Below are 20,364 nucleotides of genomic sequence, written 5' to 3'. Positions count from 1 at the left end.
TAGTGTGGTTAGCTTGTGATTTATCTATCCATATTAATGCGACCGCGTAATAAATATTTATCAAATCCTGCCTGTGATTTATCTTATATTTTGACGAGATATTTCTAAGTAAATTAAAGAGGAATTGGTTCAGAAGATAAGTAAATTATAAGATGATTAATTATTATACGGGAAAAGTTGGACAAAGAGGTGGTGAAAAAATGAAACATGGTACATTACATTCTTTTAAATAACAATATAATAGTTATTTTCCCGTGTGTTGCAACGGAACACATATTCTACTCCCTCCGTTCCTAAATACTTGTCTTTCTAGGCATTTCAACAAGTGACTACATACGGAGTAAAATGAGTGAATTTACATTCTAAAATATGTCTACATACATCCGTATGTGATAGTCATTTGAAATGCCTAGAAAGACAAGTATTTAGGAACGGAGGGAGTAGTTGTTAACATTAACCGTGCAGTGCCTAACATATGGATTTGAGATCCCCCCGCACATCATTCAACATTGTTGACTTTTTCATCGCTAAAAAATGACATGTAAACAAACCAACAATGATACCTTTAGTTGTTTCCTCAGCATTCATGGTGAAAATTTTCCAACTACGGAAGCAAAGTGTACAGTTCAATTAGCGAATTTAATTTTATCTGTGGAACAAACAAGGCGAACAAACAAGCAATTTAGTTTCTTTCATGTTCTTTCCTTTTGTCAACCTGAGGAACAAATAAGGGGAACATGCTCCTTCAGGTTCTTTCCATTTGTCAACCAGAGGAGAATAAGGGGAACAAAAAAGCAATTCAGTTTTGTTCTTATTCTCAATGAACGATACTGAATCCCAATGAACGGGCAGAATGCCTACCCGACTTGTGACTAAAAAGGTGAGCTTTCCTATTATACATAACACTATAATGGAGAACACAAATACAAAGCAACAACAATACATAGGCATGGGCGTATCAAATACACTCTGGTCAGTAGAAGTTATAACTGAAGCCCAAAATGCAACGCATCGTTGAACATTTGCGGCAAACAAGTTGAAGCATAAAAAATACTGAGTCTCCATTCTTTGTTGCTAGGCTGGCTAGGACTTGAGCATGAGGTCGCTGTTCTGGAGGCCAGCACCTTCCAAGCAGGCCCTTTCAGGGAGCCAAGAGGGGCAGCACTGGCAGCGGCAGCAGGTTCGGTGAGTTTGCTCCATTCAATCACTTTCAGAAGGTCCTCACAACCTGATGTCCGTCTTGATAATCATGTCTTCCTTGTACTGCTCATCCCTCAACCGCGATAGAAGGTCCACATCCTGCAATTCTCAACAACAAAAAAAGAACACATCAATGACCACTCCAAGTGGTTGAGGATGACTGAAGATATAGCTTACATGACACACTGAAGACAATCTTCTATACTCTAGGACATATTTTTTTACATCCATTCCAAGGTGTTAGTCTTAGCAACATCTTCATCTAATTTCAGCGTTCGAAAATCTCTAATAAACCATCTCTGCAAGAGTGAGGAGATCAGCACCAATGCCCCAAGAATTACATGCAAACAATAGTCCGAAGGTCATCCCTTAAACATACCTCAATAGAATTTTGTTGCCAATCGATAAATATGAACCGGCTGTCGTTGACCAATGTGACGGCATTGACCTATAGCCCGCAAATCCATTTGAAGATTCTGCAGAAAAAATTAAAGGTTCAGCATATAACAACCATGAAAGCTGAACTGAAGGCAAGCATTGTACCAAGAAAATCAACTTGAGGTCGGTGTTCAGCAGTGGTAGTGGCTCAGTGCAGATGTCATGCTTTCAATCCGGTGCCCCCAGTTTTTCAGACCGTGCATCGCATTAGTGTACCGCCTCCTTCCCGCTGTCTTCCTTGTTCTCGGACGGAACCATCTTGACTGTTCGCCTGTTCCCCTCGGCCATAGCCTGGCATCTAGCACCACCGCGGCCGACTGCTCTGACCACACCAGACGTTGATCCATTCAGGTTGACATTCATTTCCTTTGGTCTACTCCTACTACATCTATCCTGGATGAACTTCAATGTCAGTAAATGTACGTATATGCTGCCGCTTGCCTCCTGGATGAACACCAATGTCAGCCGATAGATATCAAAAAATTGTGTAGTCACCTTGGTGCGGTAAAATCTGAAGGGATGCATCAGATAGCATGATACCAATAATTGAGAAGGCAACGGATGTGACCTGAGGAGGGGCTACAGTGGAAGACGATGTTCCGGGGCGTTGGGCAAGCACGACACCCTTGGCCGGGATACGCGGCCCCGGCCGCCCTCCACGTACGTAGGCAAATCGATGTCGTTAGATGCAGAGGGGATCGATGGCAGCCCAGATCTGGAGGGAGACGACAGCGTGTGGGAGGTTGCGTCCATCTCGGCGCCCGTGGAGACCGTGAGTTGGAGGCGGCGGCGTGTGGAGGGATCAGCGAGGTTGTTGCTGGTAAGGCGTCGGTGGCGACTATGTGAGGGGCGTCACAGGAGGAGGTCGCGTGAGGGGTGATCGTGAGAGAGGGGTGGGATTTGTGAGAGGTGCACGTGAATTTCACGGTTGAATTTTTTCTTTGAGTGGATTTCACGGTTGATATTCTAAGGGCATGTCCAACGCGGACGCTTATGATCGGTGCCAGGATCTAATTCCCGTCCGTTCTAGCCACGTAGGCATGATTCCCGGTCTATTCCCTAGCGTCGCTGCCTAACGACGCGCCCGGCGCTTCGTCCAAATTCTCTGTACGCTAGGTGGGCCTTTGTTTGTTTTTAAGCATCTAAGCGTCTCATAATTGCTCACTGCGTTGGAGGATAGGCTCTTAGGTGGGCGCTTCATGTCGTGAAAATCCCAAATCCTTCCTTAAGCGTCTACATAAGCATCTCTGCATTGTAGATGCCCTAAGCAGCTTTTAGGAGACGAAGATGGAGACGAAGTACTAATTGAATTCATATACTGTGTTGGCTTTTGTTTTCATTTTCTTCTCGTCGTACCGTGGGAAGAGGTGCGGATGTTTTTTTTCCTTTTCAAACTGTTAGATCTATTTCTTAATCTGAGTCGTCGATCTTTATGTTTAACATAAAACCAATGGATATAAAGAGGCGACGTATGGAGAACTATGAAAGGCTCTGTCCTTTATTATTATGTAAAGATTAGCAAGCATAGTGGAGATTTTAGCTTTCGGTTTTTTTCTCTTATTTGTGACGATGTCTTTCATATACTTTGCATAGGGAGGCATTTTCAAGATGTCAGTCAAGCGAGTACGCAAAAAGACTGGCCTCAGCATTTCAGCAAAGCGTTCAAATTCTTCATCATCTTTCTTTTTAGTTGACTTAGGTGGAAAAGGCATAGGTTTTTGAACCCACGGTTCTCTTTCTTTACCGTGTTTTCTAGCAACAGTGTCTCTTTTATCATACCTTTTATTCTTAGGTTGTGGGTTATCAAGATCAACTCGAGGTTCTATCTCAACATCATTGTCTGGTTCTTTTTCATTTGTTTGAGTGTCTTCATGAACCTCATCATTACCTTTTTCATTATCACTAGGTGAATGTTCATTACCAGACTGAGTTTTAGCATCTGAGATAGAAGTTTCATTATCATTATCAGGAGATTTTTCTATTTCAAGTTCACTAGAAGCATGCAAAGTCCTATCATTTTTCTTCTTCTTTTTCTTTCTACAAGGACTAGGCGCATCAGTGTTAATTCTTTGTGAGTCTTGTTCTATTCTTTTTGGGTGTCCCTCAGGATAAAGTGGTTCCTGAGTCATTTTACCTCCTCTAGTTGCAACTCTAACAGCAAAGTCATGTATGTTGTTATTCATTTCATCAAGCAATTCTCTTTGAGATTTAGCAACTTGTTCTAACTGAGTTTCTACCATAGAAGCATGTCTCCAAACACCTCTAACATCATTTGAGATTCTAAATAGCAAGTCACTCAAGCGAGTAATCATATCAGAATTATATTTCAATTGTTTCATAACATTTGCATTGAAGTGATCTTGTTTTCTAATGTAGTTTTCAAACTCATAAAGGCATTGGCTAGGATGCATATTGTGAGGATTATCATTATCATTGAACTTCATTAGAGAATTTACCTCTACCACCTTAGGCAGTGGTGGTGTATCAAGCCCATGTATTTCTTCAATAGGAGGTAAATTTTTAACATCCTCCGCTTTAATACCTTTTTCCTTCATAGATTTCTTTGCCTCTTGCATATCTTCAGGACTGAGATATAATATACCCCTCGTCTTTGGAGTGGGTTTAGCCGGTGGTTCAGGAAGAGTCCAATCATCATAATTTTTCAATATATTATTCAATAATTCTTCAGCTTGTCCAATAGTTCATTCCCTGAAAACACAACCAGCACAACTATTTAGGAAGTCCCTAGAAGCATCGGTTAGTCCATTATAGAAGATATCAAGTATTTCATTTTTCTTAAGAGGATGATCAGGCAAAGCATTAAGTAACTGGCAAAGCCTCCCCCAAGCTTGTGGGAGACTCTCTTCTTTAGTTTGCACAAAGTTAAATATTTCTTGTAAAGAGCTTGTTTCTTATGAGCAGGGAAATATTTTTCAGAGAAGTAATAAATCACATCCTGGGGACTATGCACACAACCAGGAGCAAGAGTATTGTACCAAGCTTTAGCATCATCCTTTAATGAGAATGGAACTAATTTGAGAATAATGTACTAGTGAGTCTTCTCATCATGATTTCCTGGGACAAGGAAGATGACCACATGGGCCGTATTGTGGTCAAGGCTCGTGTTATGAACTTGGCAATACCCAAAAGCATGAGATGGTCTGAAGGAGAGGAGTTTGAAGAAGATGGCTGGTCTTCTTCCATTGAAGTTTTGGCTAGTGAGCTTCTTGGTGGGGGGCCAGCAGATGAAGACCCGATTCCACCTGACAATGTGGACCCACACCCCTTACCTGAGAATGCTGAGCCTGGTGCTGGCTTTCACAATGCTGCACTCAACAAGAACATTTTAGATGTTCAGAATGAGGACAACTGGGAGCAAGATGACAACTGGAATATACCACACCAGGACAACCTGAATGCACCTCTTGAGGATATTTTGGATGCTGTGCAGCAAGAAGAGATGGCTTGGGCAGATGGTGAAGAGTTACTTCCTGCTTTTAGCAACAACAGCTTATCTTCAGACATGTCTTTCTCTGAAGGAGATAATTCAAACCTTTTACTGCCACCTGTGCTAGCTGGGAATTTGATTTTCAGAGATAATGAGCATGTTGCTCTGCCTCCTCCTGCCATTGTGGTTGCTAATGGCCTTCAGAACATCATTCAGGCATATCAATCTGATGATGAGGAGCCTAACTTGTTGCATGAGCAGAATGCGGTTGCAGGACCTTCCTATTCAAGATGTTGCAAACCAGCTGCAACAAGTGGATGATTTTCACCATTCTGGGGTTGTAAAGGTGGCTGCTCATGCTTTTATCCCTGAATCTCAAGTTTTGGGCTCTCATTCCACTGATCTGCATATGAGTTCTGCTTTGGAGACTAGTTTGGATCCTGTCTTTCCTCAGGGAGATCCAGTGCCAGGTTCTGAACCTTGCTTTGCTGCCCAAGTTGGTGTTTCTTCAGATCAGGCCATTCATTGCAGTCCTGATCATATCAATACCTCCAGAGGAGGACTTGATCCTGTCACAAACATTGAGGATCTTCAGTCTGGACTTCAAGGTAATTGGGTTAATCAAATTAATGAGCATTTCAGCAAGGCACCCTCTCTTCTTGGTTTGAAATGCATACAACTTGCTGCAACTGCTAATAATGATCATATTGTATCTGAAGAAGGCCTCTTGCTGTGGAAGAAACACTTCCAAGAGCAGTTTGTGGATAATAAAAACTCCTTTTCTGCCAACATTCTTGTAAGTTGGTTTAATTTTATTGTCCACCTTCTCTTGACTCCTGATAAGTTTGATTGGACTATCAATATGCTTAAGTCTGGAATGTGGGAACTTTTCTCTGCTGTGGAGAACATGGAACAAGCTATACTGTTTCATATACCTGATAAGTGTCCTGCTTCACATGCTCCTATTTGTCAGGCCATTGTCCTAGAGGAACAGCTTGCCAAGGATAAGGACAAGGAGAATATTGGAGTGCCTTCCAATATGCAAGATGTGGAATCCCAGGCTTTACTGCAGCCTTTTGGCCCTGACAACCTAAGGAAGAGAAGGAGTGGAATAACTTCCCTAGTGGAAACAGAGGTAAGGAGGAGTGACAGAATTAAGAAAGATAATGATGGATACAAAAGAAACTCCTTCTCAAATAATAGGTGTCTACCTTGTAATGTTGTCCCTCCTGTTATTCAAAAATCAGTTGTTAAAAACCTCACTTCCTCTTTCTGTTAGGTTGCTGAGAGGGAGCTGGAGGACAAGCTGGCCAAGAAGCCAAGAAGAAGGCTTGATGAGGAGTTGGTCAAGGTGCCCTTGGCTAATGGAGAGGAAAACACTTCCACATCTACATGATGATAGCTGGCCTCAGTTGGAAAAGTGGTTGGGGGTAGTTTGGTTGGATCCCCATGTTCTCTTTTGGATAGCTCTTTTTATGGTGTAATCCTTGGATGCTGGTACTTTAATCAACTATTTCATCTAGAGATGTGCTATCTTAATGGAACTTCTGTGATGTATGGCTTTTGGATGTGTTGCCGGTCTTGTCATGTGTTGTGGCTTAGGGTCCTTTGTGATCTTTTCTTACTATTAATTGTTGATCAAGTGCTGCTGCTTGATTTCTGGTGCAGCATACATCTATGTATCCATGAATAACACAAATAGAAGTTGGAATATTCTTAACTGGAACATTAGAGGGATGAATTCTTAGGATAAAGGGTTGGCCTTAAGGCAGAAAATAGATGAGAGTGACTGCAATATATTGTGCCTGCAAGAAACTAAGAGAGAGAACTTTGATGCTGCTTACATAAAAAATTTCTGTCCCAATGGAATCAATAAATTTGCTTTCCTCCCCTCTGTTGGAGCCTCAGGGGGCCTCAGTGGCTTGGAATGGTTCTCAATTTGCTGGAGAAGTTATTTCTCAAAATAGATTTTCTCTTTCCATTCAGTTCACAAGTTTACTCTCCAATCAGTCCTGGATTCTCACCAATATTTATGGACCATGTGACCCACAGGACAAAAATGAGTTCATTGAGTGGTTTTTTAATATTCACATGCCTGATGATGTGGACTGAATTCTTATGGGGGATTTCTATTTTATGAGGGCTCCATCAGATAGAAACAGACCTGGTGGAGATGTTAATGAGATGCTTATGTTCAATGAAGCAATTAGCAACCAAGGTTTACTTGAATTACCTTTGCATGGTAGGAAATTCAGCTGGAGTAACATGCAACAAAATCCTCTGTTGGTCAAGCTTGATTGGTTTTTTTACTTCTGCTTCTTGGATGACCACATTCCCAAACACCATGGTTCTCCCTCTTGCAAAGCCCATATCAGATCACTTACCATGTGTCATAAAAATTGGTACTTCTATCCCCAAAGCAAGAGTTTTTAGATTTGAGAACTATTGGTTGCAACACTCAGATTTTAAACAGGTGGTTGCTGCTGCTTGGAGTATTCCAGTGGGGAATCTTGATGCTGTCAAAAGTTTGAATGCTAAGTTTAAAAACTTAAGGAGAGATCTGAAGCTGTGGGCCAGATCTTTATCTTGTCTTAAAGCTCAAATTACAAAAATCAATGAGCTCATTTTCCTATGGGACTTTTTTGAGGAGTTCAGAGAGTTGGACACTTATGAGTGGAATTGTAGGATTCTTCTCAAAGAACATTTGCTAATTCTACTGAGAAACCAAAAGATTTATTGGAAACAAAGGGGGGAAATTGAAGGGGTAAAGTTTGGGGATGAAAACACCAATTTTTTTCATACCAAGGCTTCTATCAACCACAGGCACAATCACATAGCTGTACTGCAAAATGATGATCAAGTTGATATATCTGATCATGCTGGGAAAGTTTCTATACTATGGGAAACATATAAGAAAAGAATGGGGACTTCCCACAAAACCTCCATGCACTTTGATTTGGAATCATTGTTTGGCTAGAGAAAATGTCCCACACTGTTTGATAACTTGGAATTTGTCGGATGTGTGGTTCCGACAAACCCTTAAGGTTCGAACACTGGGGTGCGCGCGAAGTCTTCCCCTCCTACCGATCTATGCTCTAGCTCGCTAAGATCTCGCGGACGAACTCGACGAACTCGCAACACAGAAAGGCACGAGGTTTATACTGGTTTGGGCCACCATTGTGGTGTAATACCCTACTCCAGTGTGGTGGTGGTGGATTGCCTCTTGGGCTAATGATGAACAGTACAAGGGAAGAACAGCCTCCTGAGGTTGAGGTGTTCTTGTGGCTAGGCTCTTGATCGGGTTGGATCAAGCTAGATCAGATCAGATCCGCCTCCCTACTATGGTGGCTAGCTCTACTTATATAGGCCCTGGTCCTCTTACCAAATAATGAGCGGGAAGGGAGCCAACAACGGCGGGCAAGTTTGAAGGGGAACAGCTAGTACAAGCTATCCTAACAAAAGCGGTCTTCGCCTGCGAAAAGCTCTGGGGTGACGCCGTCTTGGGCTCCACGATGACCTCCGTCTTGCCGTGCTCCTGGTATTGGTCTCGTTGCACCAATATAGCAACCTTTGCCTGATGCCTCGGTACTCCTCGCCTGCGCTGGCCTCCTTAGCACCAAAGAGGAAATAAGGACGCTGCACGCGCTGGCGCCCGCCTGGCACCCGCCTGGTGCCGTTCGTCATGGCTCACGTCATGAGAGCCTCGTGAGGTTTGCCCCGCCTTGATATCTCCGCTCCTCGTGAGCCTACCTGGCTAGGCCACTCCAGAGGAGGTCTTGCGTCGTCCGCCTCGCGAATCTTGGACCCTCGCGAGGGTCTTGGATGCCTTGTCGATGAAGATGGGCCATACGGCCTGCTGGCTTAGCCACGCAGTGGGCCGCAGGCAGGCAAGTCTGGGGACCCCCGTTCCTAGAACGCCGATAGTAGCCCCCGGGCTTGGCTTCGCGGCGAAGCCAAGGGTCAAGTTCGGAGCACCGCGGGCCCCAAAAGCCTGCGGCCTCGATTGACGCGTGGCGGTTGATTGGACGTGGGCGTCTCCGCTTCCCCACGCTGCCTCGGCAACTGCTTGCCCTGACAAAGGCAGGCGCGGGCAGTTCTTTCCTTCATTGCTTCTTCCTCGCCTCGCTCCAGATCCCCTTTCTCGCTCTTCGCCGCCGCTATCTCCAGATCTGCTCCATCCTTGCTCTACATCTGCCGCCCATGGCACCGCGCAAGGTCAAGACTTCCTCAGCACCGGCTTGGTATGAGCCGGCTCTCGAGGAGCCCACCATCACGGAGAAGAGCCTCGCCTCCGTGCGCCTGCTGACGGCGGGCGAGAGCAATGAATGGGGGAAGACGGAGCTCCGGCTCGCGTCCGACGAGCCGAAGCCTGAGGGGAGCACCTTCTTCCCCTTCGTCTCGAGCAGCGTCGCCGTCGGGTTGGTTCCTCCCTTCTCTGATTTCTTTTATGAAGTCCTCGACCACTACGGGCTGCAGGCGTTGCATCTCCATGTTGGGGAACGTAGTAATTTCAAAAAATTTCTACGCACACGCAAGATCATGGTGATGCACAGCAACGAGAGGGGAGAGTGTTGTCCACGTACCATCGTAGACCGAAAGCGGAAGCGTTATCACAACGCGGTTGATGTAGTCATACGTCTTCACGATCCGACCGATCAAGTACCGAACGCACGGCACCTCCGATTTCAGCACACGTTCAGCTCGATGACGTCCCTCGAACTCCGATCCAGCCGAGTGTTGAGGGAGAGTGTCGTCAGTACGACGGCGTGGTGACGATGATGATGTTCTACCGACGCAGGGCTTCGCCTAAGCTCTGCAACGATATTATCGAGGTGTAATATGGTGGAGGGGGGCACCGCACACGGCTAAAATATCGTATATCAATTGTTGTGTCTATGGGGTGCCCCCTTGCCCCCGTATATAAAGGAGCAAGGGGGAGGCCGCCGGCCAAGGAGGAGGGCGCGCCAAAGGGGGGGGAGTAGGACTCCTCCTTTCCTTGTTGGAATAGGAGAAGGGAAGGGAGAAGGAGAAAGAAGGAAGGGGGCGCCCCCCCTCCCTAGTCCAATTCGGACTAGTCCATGGGGAGGGGTGCGGCCACCCTTTAGGGCATTTCTCTCCTTTCCCGTATGGCCCATTAAGGCCCAATACGAATTCCCGTAACTCTCCGGTACTCCGAAAAATACCCGAATCACTCGGAACCTTTCCGAAGTCTGAATATAGTCGTCCAATATATCGATCTTTACGTCTCGGCCATTTCGAGACTCCTCGTCATGTCCCCGCTCTCATCCGGGACTCCGAACTCCTTCGGTACATCAAAACATATAAACTCATAATATAACTGTCATCGTAACGTTAAGCGTGCGGACCCTACGGGTTCGAGAACTATGTAGACATGACCGAGACACCTCTCCGGTCAATAACCAATAGCGGAACCTGGATGCTCATATTGGCTCCCACATATTCTACGAAGATCTTTATCGGTCAGACCGCATAACAACATACGTTGTTCCCTTTGTCATCGGTATGTTACTTGCCCGAGATTCGATCGTCGGTATCTCAATACCTAGTTCAATCTCGTTACCGGCAAGTCTCTTTACTCGTTCCATAATACATCATCCCGCAACTAACTCATTAGTTACAATGCTTGCAATGCTTATAGTGATGTGCATTACCGAGTGGGCCTAGAGATACCTCTCCGACAATCGGAGTGACAAATCCTAATCTCGAAATACGCCAACCCAACAAGTACCTTTGGAGACACCTGTAGAGCACCTTTATAATCACCCAGTTACGTTGTGACGTTTGGTAGCACACAAAGTGTTCCTCCGGTAAGCGGGAGTTGCATAATCTCATAGTCATAGGAACATGTATAAGTCATGAAGAAAGCAATAGCAACATACTAAACGATCGAGTGCTAAGCTAACGGAATGGGTCAAGTCAATCACGTCATTCTCCTAATGAGGTGATCCCGTTAATCAAATGACAACTCATGTCTATGGCTAGGAAACATAACCATCTTTGATTAACGAGCTAGTCAAGTAGAGGCATACTAGTGACACTCTGTTTGTCTATGTATTCACACATGTATTATGTTTCCAGTTAATACAATTCTAGCATGAATAATAAACATTTATCATGATATAAGGAAATAAATAATACTTTATTATTGCCTCTAGGGCATATTTCCTTAAGTCTCCCACTTGCACTAGAGTCAATAATCTAGTTCACATCGCCAAGTGATTTAACATCAATAATTCACATCACCATGTGATTAACACCCATAGTTCACATTGTCATGTGACCAACACCCGAAGGGTTTACTAGAGTCAATAATCTAGTTCACATCGCTATGTGATTAACACCCAAAGAGTACTAAGGTGTGATCATGTTTTGATTGTGAGATAATTTTAGTCAACGGGTCTGTCACATTCAGATCCGTAAGTATTTTGCAAATTTCTATGTCTACAATGCTCTGCACGGAGCTACTCTAGCTAATTGCTCCCACTTTCAATATGTATCTAGACCGAGACTTAAGAGTCACCTAGATTAGTGTCAAAACTTGCATCGACGTAACCCTTTACGACGAACCTTTTGTCACTTCCATAATCGAGAAACATATCCTTATTCCACTAAGGATAATTTTGACCGCTGTCCAGTGATCTACTCCTAGATCACTATTGTACTCCCTTGCCAAAATCAGTGTAGGGTATACAATAGATCTGGTACACAGCATGGCATACTTTATAGAACTTATGGCCGAGGCATAGGGAATGACTTTCATTCTTTTTCTATCTTCTGCCGTGGTCGGGCTTTGAGTCTTACTCAATTTCACACCTTGTAACATAGGCAAGAAACTCTTTCTTTGACTGTTCCATTTTAACCTACTTCAAAATCTTGTTAAGGTATGTACTCATTGAAAAAACTTATCAAGCGTCTTGATCTATCTCTATAGATCTTGATGCTCAATATGTAAGCAGCTTCACCGAGGTCTTTCTTTGAAAAACTCCTTTCAAACACTCCTTTATGCTTTGCAGAATAATTCTACATTATTTCCGATCAACAATATGTCATTCACATATACTTATCAGAAATGCTATAGTGCTCCCACTCACTTTCTTGTAAATACAGGCTCCACCGTAAGTCTGTATAAAACTATATCCTTTGATCAACTTATCAAAGCGTATATTCCAACTCCGAGATGCTTGCACCAGTCCATAGATGGATCGCTGGAGCTTGCATATTTTGTTAGCAGTTTTTAGGATTGACAAAACCTCCTGGTTGCATCATATACAACTCTTCTTTAATAAATCCATTAAGGAATGCAGTTTTGTTTATCCATTTGCCATATTTCATAAAATGCGGCAATTGCTAACATGATTCAGACAGACTTAAGCATAGATACGAGTGAGAAACTCTCATCGTAGTCAACTCCTTGAACTTGTCGAAAACCTTTTTGCGACAATTCTAGCTTTGTAGACAGTAACACTACTATCACTGTCTGTCTTCCTCTTGAAGATCCATTTAATCTCAATGGCTCGCTGATCATTGGGCAAGTTAATCAAAGTCCATACTTTGTTCTCATATATGGATCTTATCTCAGATTTCATGGCCTCAAGCCATTTCGCGGAATCTGGGCTCATCATCGCTTCCTCATAGTTCGTAGGTTCGTCATGGTCAAATAACATGACCTCCAGAACAGGATTACCGTACCACTCTGGTGTGGATCTCACTCTGGTTTACCTACGAGGTTTGGTAGTAACTTGATCTGAAGTTACATGATCATCATCATTAACTTCCTCACTAATTGGTGTAGGAGTCACAGGAACAGATTTATGTGATGAACTACTTTCCAATAAGGGAGCAGGTACAGTTACCTCATCAAGTTCTACTTTCCTCCCACTCACTTCTTTCGAGAGAAACTCTTTCTCCAGAAAGGATCCATTCTTAGCAACGAATGTCTTGCCTTCGGATCTGTGATAGAAGGTGTACCCAACAGTCTCCTTTGGGTATCCTATGAAGACACATTTCTCCGATTTAGGTTCGAGCTTATCAGGTTGAAGTTTCTTCACATAAGCATCGCAACCCCAAACTTTAAGAAACGACAACTTTGGTTTCTTGCCAAACCATAGTTCATAAGGCGTCGTCTCAATGGATTTTGATGGTACCCTATTTAACGTGAATGCAGCTGTCTCTAATGCATAACCCCAAAACGATAGCGGTAAATCAGTAAGAGACATCATAGATCGCACCATATCTAATAAAGTACGATTACGACATTCGGACACACCATTACGCTGTGGTGTTTCGGGTGGCGTGAGTTGCGAAATTATTCCGCATTGTTTCAAATGTAGGCCAAACTCGTAACTCAAATATTCTCCTCCATGATCAGATCGTAGGAATTTTATTTTTTTGTTATGATGATTTTCAACTTCACTCTGAAATTCTTTGAACTTTTCAAATGTTTCAGACTTATGTTTCATTAAGTAGATATACCCATATCTGCTCAAATCATCTGTGAAGGTCAGAAAATAATGATACCTGCTACGAGCCTCAATATTCATCGGACCACATACATCTGTATGTATGATTTCCAAAAAATCTGTTGCTCTCTCCATAGTTCCGGAGAACGGCGTTTTAGTCATCTTGCCCATGAGGCACGGTTCGCAAGCATCAAGTGATTCATAATCAAGTGATTCCAAAATCCCATCAGTATGGAGTTTCTTCATGCGCTTTACACCAATATGACCTAAACGGCAGTGCCACAAATAAGTTGCACTATCATTATTAACTTTGCATCTTTTGGCTTCATTATTATGAATATGTGTATCACTACGATCAAGATCCAACAAACCATTTTATTGGGTGTATGACCATAGAAGGTTTTATTCATGTAAACAGAACAACAATTATTCTCTAATTTAAATGAATAACCGTATTGCAACAAACATGATCAAATCATATTCATGCTCAACGTAAACACCAAATAACACTTATTTAGTTTCAACACTAATCCCGAAAGTATAGGGAGTGTGCGATGATGATCATATCAATCTTGGAACTACTTCCAACACACATCGTCACCTCGCCTTTTACTAGTCTCTGTTTATTCTGCAACTCCCGTTTCGAGTTACTACTCTTAGCAACTGAACCAGTATCAAATACCGAGGGGTTGCTATAAACACTAGTAAAGTACACATCAATAACATGTATATCCAATATACCTTTGTTCACTTTGCCATCCTTCTTATCCACCAAATAGTTGGGGTAGTTCCGCTTCTAGTGACCAGTCCCTTTGCAGTAGAAGCACTTAGTCTCAGGCTTAGGACCAGACTTAGGCTTCTTCACATGAGCAGCAACTTGCTTGCCGTTCTTCTTGAAGTTCCCCTTCTTCCCTTTGCCCTTTTCTTAAAACTAGTGGTCTCGTCAACCATCAACACTTGATGTTTTTCTTGATTTCTACCTTCGTCGATTTCAGCATCACGAAGAGCTCGGGAATTACTTTCGTCATCCCTTGCATATTATAGTTCATCACGAAGTTCTACTAACTTGGTGATGGTGACTAGAGAATTCTGTCAATCACTATTTTATCTGGAAGATTAACTCCCACTTGTTTCAAGCGATTGTAGTACCCAGACAATCTGAGCACATGCTCACTACTTGAGCTATTCTCCTCCATCTTTTAGCTATAGAACTTGTTGGAGACTTCATATCTCTCAACTCGGGTATTTGCTTGAAATATTAACTTCAACTCCTGGAACATCTCATATGGTCCATGACGTTCAAAACGTCTTTGAAGTCCCGATTCTAAGCCGTTAAGCATGGTGCACTAAACTATCAAGTAGTCATCATATCGAGCTAGCCAAACGTTCATAACGTCTGCATCTGCTCCTGCAATAGGTCTGTCACCTAGCGGTGCATCAAGGACATAATTTTTCTATGCAGCAATGAGGATAATCCTCATATCACGGATCCAATCCGCATCTTTGCTACTAACATCTTTCAACATAATTTTTCTCTAGGAACATATCAAAAATAAACACAGGGAAGCAACAGCGCGAGCTATTGATCTACAACATAATTTGCAAAATACTATCAGGACTAAGTTCATGATAAATTTAAGTTCAATTAATCATATTACTTAAGAACTCCCACTTAGATAGACATCCCTCTAATCCTCTAAGTGATCACGTGATCCATATCAACTAAACCATGTCCGATCATCACGTGAGATGGAGTAGTTTCAATGGTGAACATCACTATGTTGATCATATCTACTATATGATTCACGCTCGACCTTTCGGTCTCCGTGTTCCGAGGCCATATCTGCATATGCTAGGCTCGTCAAGTTTAACCTGAGTATTCCGCGTGTGCAACTGTTTTGCACCCGTTGTATTTGAACGTAGAGCCTATCACACCCGATCATCACGTGGTGTCTCAGCACGAAGAACTTTTGCAACGGTGCATACTCAGGGAGAACACTTTTATCTTGAAATTGTAGTGAGAGATCATCTTATAATGCTACCGTCAATCAAAGCAAGATAAGATACATAAAAGATTAACATCACATGCAATCAATATAAGTGATATGATATGGCCATCATCATCTTGTGCTTGTGATCTCCATCTCCGAAGCACCGTGCTTGTGATCTCCATCTCCGAAGCACCGTCATGATCACCATCGTCACCGGCGCGACACCTTGATCTCCATCATAGTATCGTTGTTGTCTCGCCAACTTATTGCTTTTACGACTATCGCTACCGCTTAGTGATAAAGTAAAACAATTACATGGCGATTGCATTGCATACAATAAAGCGACAACCATATGGCTCCTGCCAGTTGCCGATAACTCGGTTACAAAACATGATCATCTCATACAATAAAATATAGCATCATGTCTTGACCATATCACATCACAACATGCCCTGCAAAAACAAGTTAGACGTCCTCTACTTGGTTGTTGCAAGTTTTACGTGGCTGCTACGGGCTTAGCAAGAACCGTTCTTACCTACGCATCAAAACCACAACGATAGTTTGTCAAGTTGGTGCTGTTTTAACCTTCGCAAGGACCGGGTGTAGCCACACTCGGTTCAACTAAAGTGAGAGAGACAGACACCCGCTAGTCACCTTTAAGCAACGAGTGCTCCCAACGGTGAAACCAGTCTCGCGTAAGCGTACGCGTAATGTCGGTCTGGGCCGCTTCATCTCACAATACCGCTGAACCAAAGCATGACATGCTGGTAAGCAGTATGACTTATATCGCCCACAACTCACTTGTGTTCTACTAGTGCATAACATCAACGCATAAAACCAGGCTCTGATACCACTGTTGGGGAACGTAGTAATTTCAAAAAAATTCCTACGCACACGCAAGATCATGGTGATGCATAGCAACGAGAGGGGAGAGTGTTGTCCACGTACCCTCGTAGACCGAAAGCGGAAGCGTTATCACAACGCGGTTGATGTAGTCGTACGTCTTCACGATCCGACCGATCAAGTACCAAACGCACGGCACCTCCGAGTTCAGCACACGTTCAGCTCGATGACGTCCCTCGAACTCCGATCTAGCCGAGTGTTGAGGGAGAGTTTCGTCAGCACGACGGCGTGGTGACGATGATGATGTTCTACCGACGCAGGGCTTCGCCTAAGCTCCGCAACGATATTATCGAGGTGTAATATGGTGGGGGGGGGGCACCGCACACGGCTAAAATATCGTATATCAATTGTTGTGTCTATGGGGTGCCCCCCTGCCCCCGTATATAAAGGAGCAAGGGGGAGGCCGCCGGCCAAGGAGGAGGGCGCGCCAAAGGGGGGAGTCCTACTCCCACCAAAGTAGGACTCCTCCTTTCCTTGTTGGAATAGGAGAAGGGAAGGGAGAAGGAGAAAGAAGGAAGGGGGCGCCCCCCTCCCTAGTCCAATTCGGACTAGTCCATGGGGAGGGGTGCGGCCACCCTTTGGGGCATTTCTCTCCTTTCCCGTATGGCCCATTAAGGCCCAATACGAATTCCCGTAACTCTCCGGTACTCCGAAAAATACCCGAATCACTCGGAACCTTTCCGAAGTGTGAATATAGTCGTCCAATATATCGATCTTTACGTCTCGGCCATTTCGAGACTCCTCGTCATGTCCCCGATCTCATCCGGGACTCCGAACTCCTTCGGTACATCAAAACATATAAACTCATAATATAACTGTCATCGTAACGTTAAGCGTGCGGACCCTACGGGTTCGAGAACTATGTAGACATGACCGAGACACCTCTCCGGTCAATAACCAATAGCGGAACCTGGATGCTCATATTGGCTCCCACATATTCTACGAAGATCTTTATCGGTCAGACCGCATAACAACATACGTTGTTCCCTTTGTCATCGGTATGTTACTTGCCCGAGATTCGATCGTCGGTATCTCAATACCTAGTTCAATCTCGTTATCGGCAAGTCTCTTTACTCGTTCCGTAATACATCATCCTGCAACTAACTCATTAGTTACAATGCTTGCAATGCTTATAGTGATGTGCATTACCGAGTGGGCCCAGAGATACCTCTCCGACAATCGGAGTGACAAATCCTAATCTCGAAATACACCAACCCAACAAGTACCTTTGGAGACACCTGTAGAGCACCTTTATAATCACCCAGATACGTTGTGACGTTTGGTAGCACACAAAGTGTTCCTCTGGTAAATGGGAGTTGCATAATCTCATAGTCATAGGAACATGTATAAGTCATGAAGAAAGCAATAGCAACGAACCAGGCAATCGGACTATGTGGCTTTATCACTCTCACTTAGCCATAGGATTTTGACAATAAATATTTAGGCGCATCCCCTAGTATCCGAACTGGGGTGCTGTAAAACACCTGATCGGGTAAGAACCGATCCATCGCATAGTGCTGAAAAAATCGCTAAAGCTTTGAAACCTCCGAAGAGCTGACCGGCTCTCGCTGCATCATGATAGTCAGTTTATGGCTTTCTCTACTGAGGTGCTCATCCGGATAAACCAGGACACAATCGCAGTAGTTCTCCTTTTACTACCCTAGCCGATATAGCAGAACGTAAGGTAGTAAACACAGTAGCCGGGCAACCCAACTATTGACCAAAGACATGATTCAGAGCCAATCCATATAATGCTAAATTCGGGGTGTCGAACTATACTGTAAAAAAGTGTTCGGACTTTATTGCCGCATTGTGGGGCGCAATGAAGCCCCTAGCGGATTAAAGCGTACCAAAGTGTACGAGTGCAATAAGATTATCAAAAAAGGAAGAGTGGCAAGCTAGTGCCGCAGAAGTTGGGCCGCAAACCGTTTCCATTATAGTTTGGTTAATACGTCAAAGCGTATTTGTACAAGTAGTGCAATAAGCAGCAGGGCTATTTAATATGCCATGACCAGGGGAGAGCTAGGTGCGGGTCCTGAAAACAGGTAGAGTGATCGTTTAAAGAGACCACCTAGAAATTCCCCTATGCGTCCGTGCTTCTTGCCGTCTTGGTGTATCTATCCTTCGAAAGGACCGGTGATCAGGCCGTCAGGGAAGGCCTGTGGAAAAGAAACCTGAAAAGTAGAAAAAAGAAAAAGTGAAAGTATGTGTGTCCAGGAGAGGTCGAGCCGTATTATGGACCACCATCTAGTCATGCCTCCGTCTATGCCCGTGGTATTTTGAGTGCGTAGTTATGTACGCACGGTACGAACGCCGCCACTTGGTCGGGACTGGGATGGAGGCCAAATTGCTAGTTGAGCTCTTGACGAGCTGGGTTGTCCTGCTGCAGAGTAGTCCGGACTCGTTTGACAGTGTCCGGGAGCTCGGCCGCTGAATTAAGGTTCTGCTTGAAAAGGCCACTCTGTACTTCTGCTGTTAAAGCCGCGGTGTGCTCCTCGGTACGGAGGGAGCGTTCCGTGTTTCCATTGACTGTTATGACGCCGCGTGGTCCGGGCATCTTGAGCTTGAGATAAGCGTAGTGTGGCACCGCATTGAATCGAGAAAATGCGGTTGGTCCAAGCAGTGCGTGATAGCCACTGCGAAAGGGGAGATATCGAAGATCAACTCTTCGCTTTGGAAGTTGTGCGGTGATCCGAAGACGACCTCTAGTGTGATTGAGCCCGTACAGCGGGCCTCCACACCTGGAATGACTCTTTGAAGGTAGTCTTTGTGGGCTTGATCCGTGATGGATTAATGCCCATTTTGCGCACTTTATCCTGATAGAGCAGGTTCAGGTTGCTGCCACCATCCATGAGGACTCGCGTGAGATGGAATCCATCGATGATTGGGTCGAGGACTAGTGCGGCTGAACCGCCATGTCGGATACTGGTTGTATGGTCCGTGCGATCGAAAGTGATCGGGCAGGAAGACGATGGGTTGAACTTTGGGGCGACTGGCTCCATCGCATAGACGTCCCTGAGCGCGCGCTTGCGCTCCCTCTTGGGGATATGTGTAGCATATATCATATTCACCGTTTTAGCTTGGGGGGGAAACTTCTTCTGTCCCCCTGTGTTCGGTGGACATGACTCCTCGTCATTGTCCTCGCTTTGCGACCCCTTTTTCTTATTAACGGCATTTAACTTGCCGGCCTGTTTAAAAACCCAACAGTCTTTGTTGGTACGATTGGCTGGTTTGTTTGGGGTGCCATGGATCTGGCATGGACGATCGAGTATGCGTCCAAGTGGATGGTCCCGGATTGTTTCTTTTATATGACTTCTTCCGCTGTCCGGACTTGGAGCCACTGAATCCGGTGTTGACGGTCGTGTCGTCGGTATTATCACCGTTGCTTCGACGCTTGTGCTTGTTGCGTCGGGGCTTGCCGTTGCTGTTCTTGGCCTCAGAGGTGCCCGCTTCACTTGCCGTGTTATTGCTACGGGCTAGCCAACTATGCTCACCTGCACAAAAGCGGGTCATGAGTGCCGTGAGGGCTGCCATGGACTTCGGCCGGACAGTCGATGATCTGGTTCTTTTTAGTTAGGAACCTGGTCCAGAATTTCCTGGCTGACTCTCCGAGCTGTTGAAATATGTGACTTAAGTCATCAGCATCTGGAGGTCGTACATATGTACCTTGGAAGTTGTCGCGGAAGGCGTCTTCCAAGTCCTCCCAGCTGCCAATAGAGTTTTCAGGCAGACTGTTTAACCAGTGCCGAGCTGGCCCTTTGAGTTTGAGCGGGAGGTATTTGATGGCGTGAAGGTCATCACCGCGGGCCATATGAATATGGAGAAGAAAATCCTCAATCCATACCGGGTCTGTTGTTCCATCATATGATTCGATAGTTATGGGTTTAAACCCTTCAGGGAATTC

At 44.5% G+C, this 20,364-nt stretch overlaps 1 long non-coding RNA gene across 1 annotated transcript; it reads right to left on the bottom strand.

Annotated features, from left to right (window-relative positions):
- Positions 1–778: 778 nt before the first annotated feature.
- Positions 779–2,633, bottom strand: LOC109777348 (uncharacterized). The gene is made up of 5 exons (XR_002236299.4): positions 2,207–2,633; positions 1,744–2,082; positions 1,580–1,676; positions 1,378–1,499; positions 779–1,299 (listed from the first exon to the last, which is right to left on the bottom strand). It is a non-coding gene; the product is annotated as an uncharacterized lncRNA (long non-coding RNA).
- Between the last annotated feature and the right edge of the window lie 17,731 nt (positions 2,634–20,364).

This window comes from Aegilops tauschii, chromosome 3, assembly GCF_002575655.3.
Source record: "Aegilops tauschii subsp. strangulata cultivar AL8/78 chromosome 3, Aet v6.0, whole genome shotgun sequence".
In the NCBI taxonomy this organism is placed as follows: domain Eukaryota; kingdom Viridiplantae; phylum Streptophyta; class Magnoliopsida; order Poales; family Poaceae; genus Aegilops; species Aegilops tauschii.
This window is presented reverse-complemented; position numbering and strand designations above follow the sequence as displayed.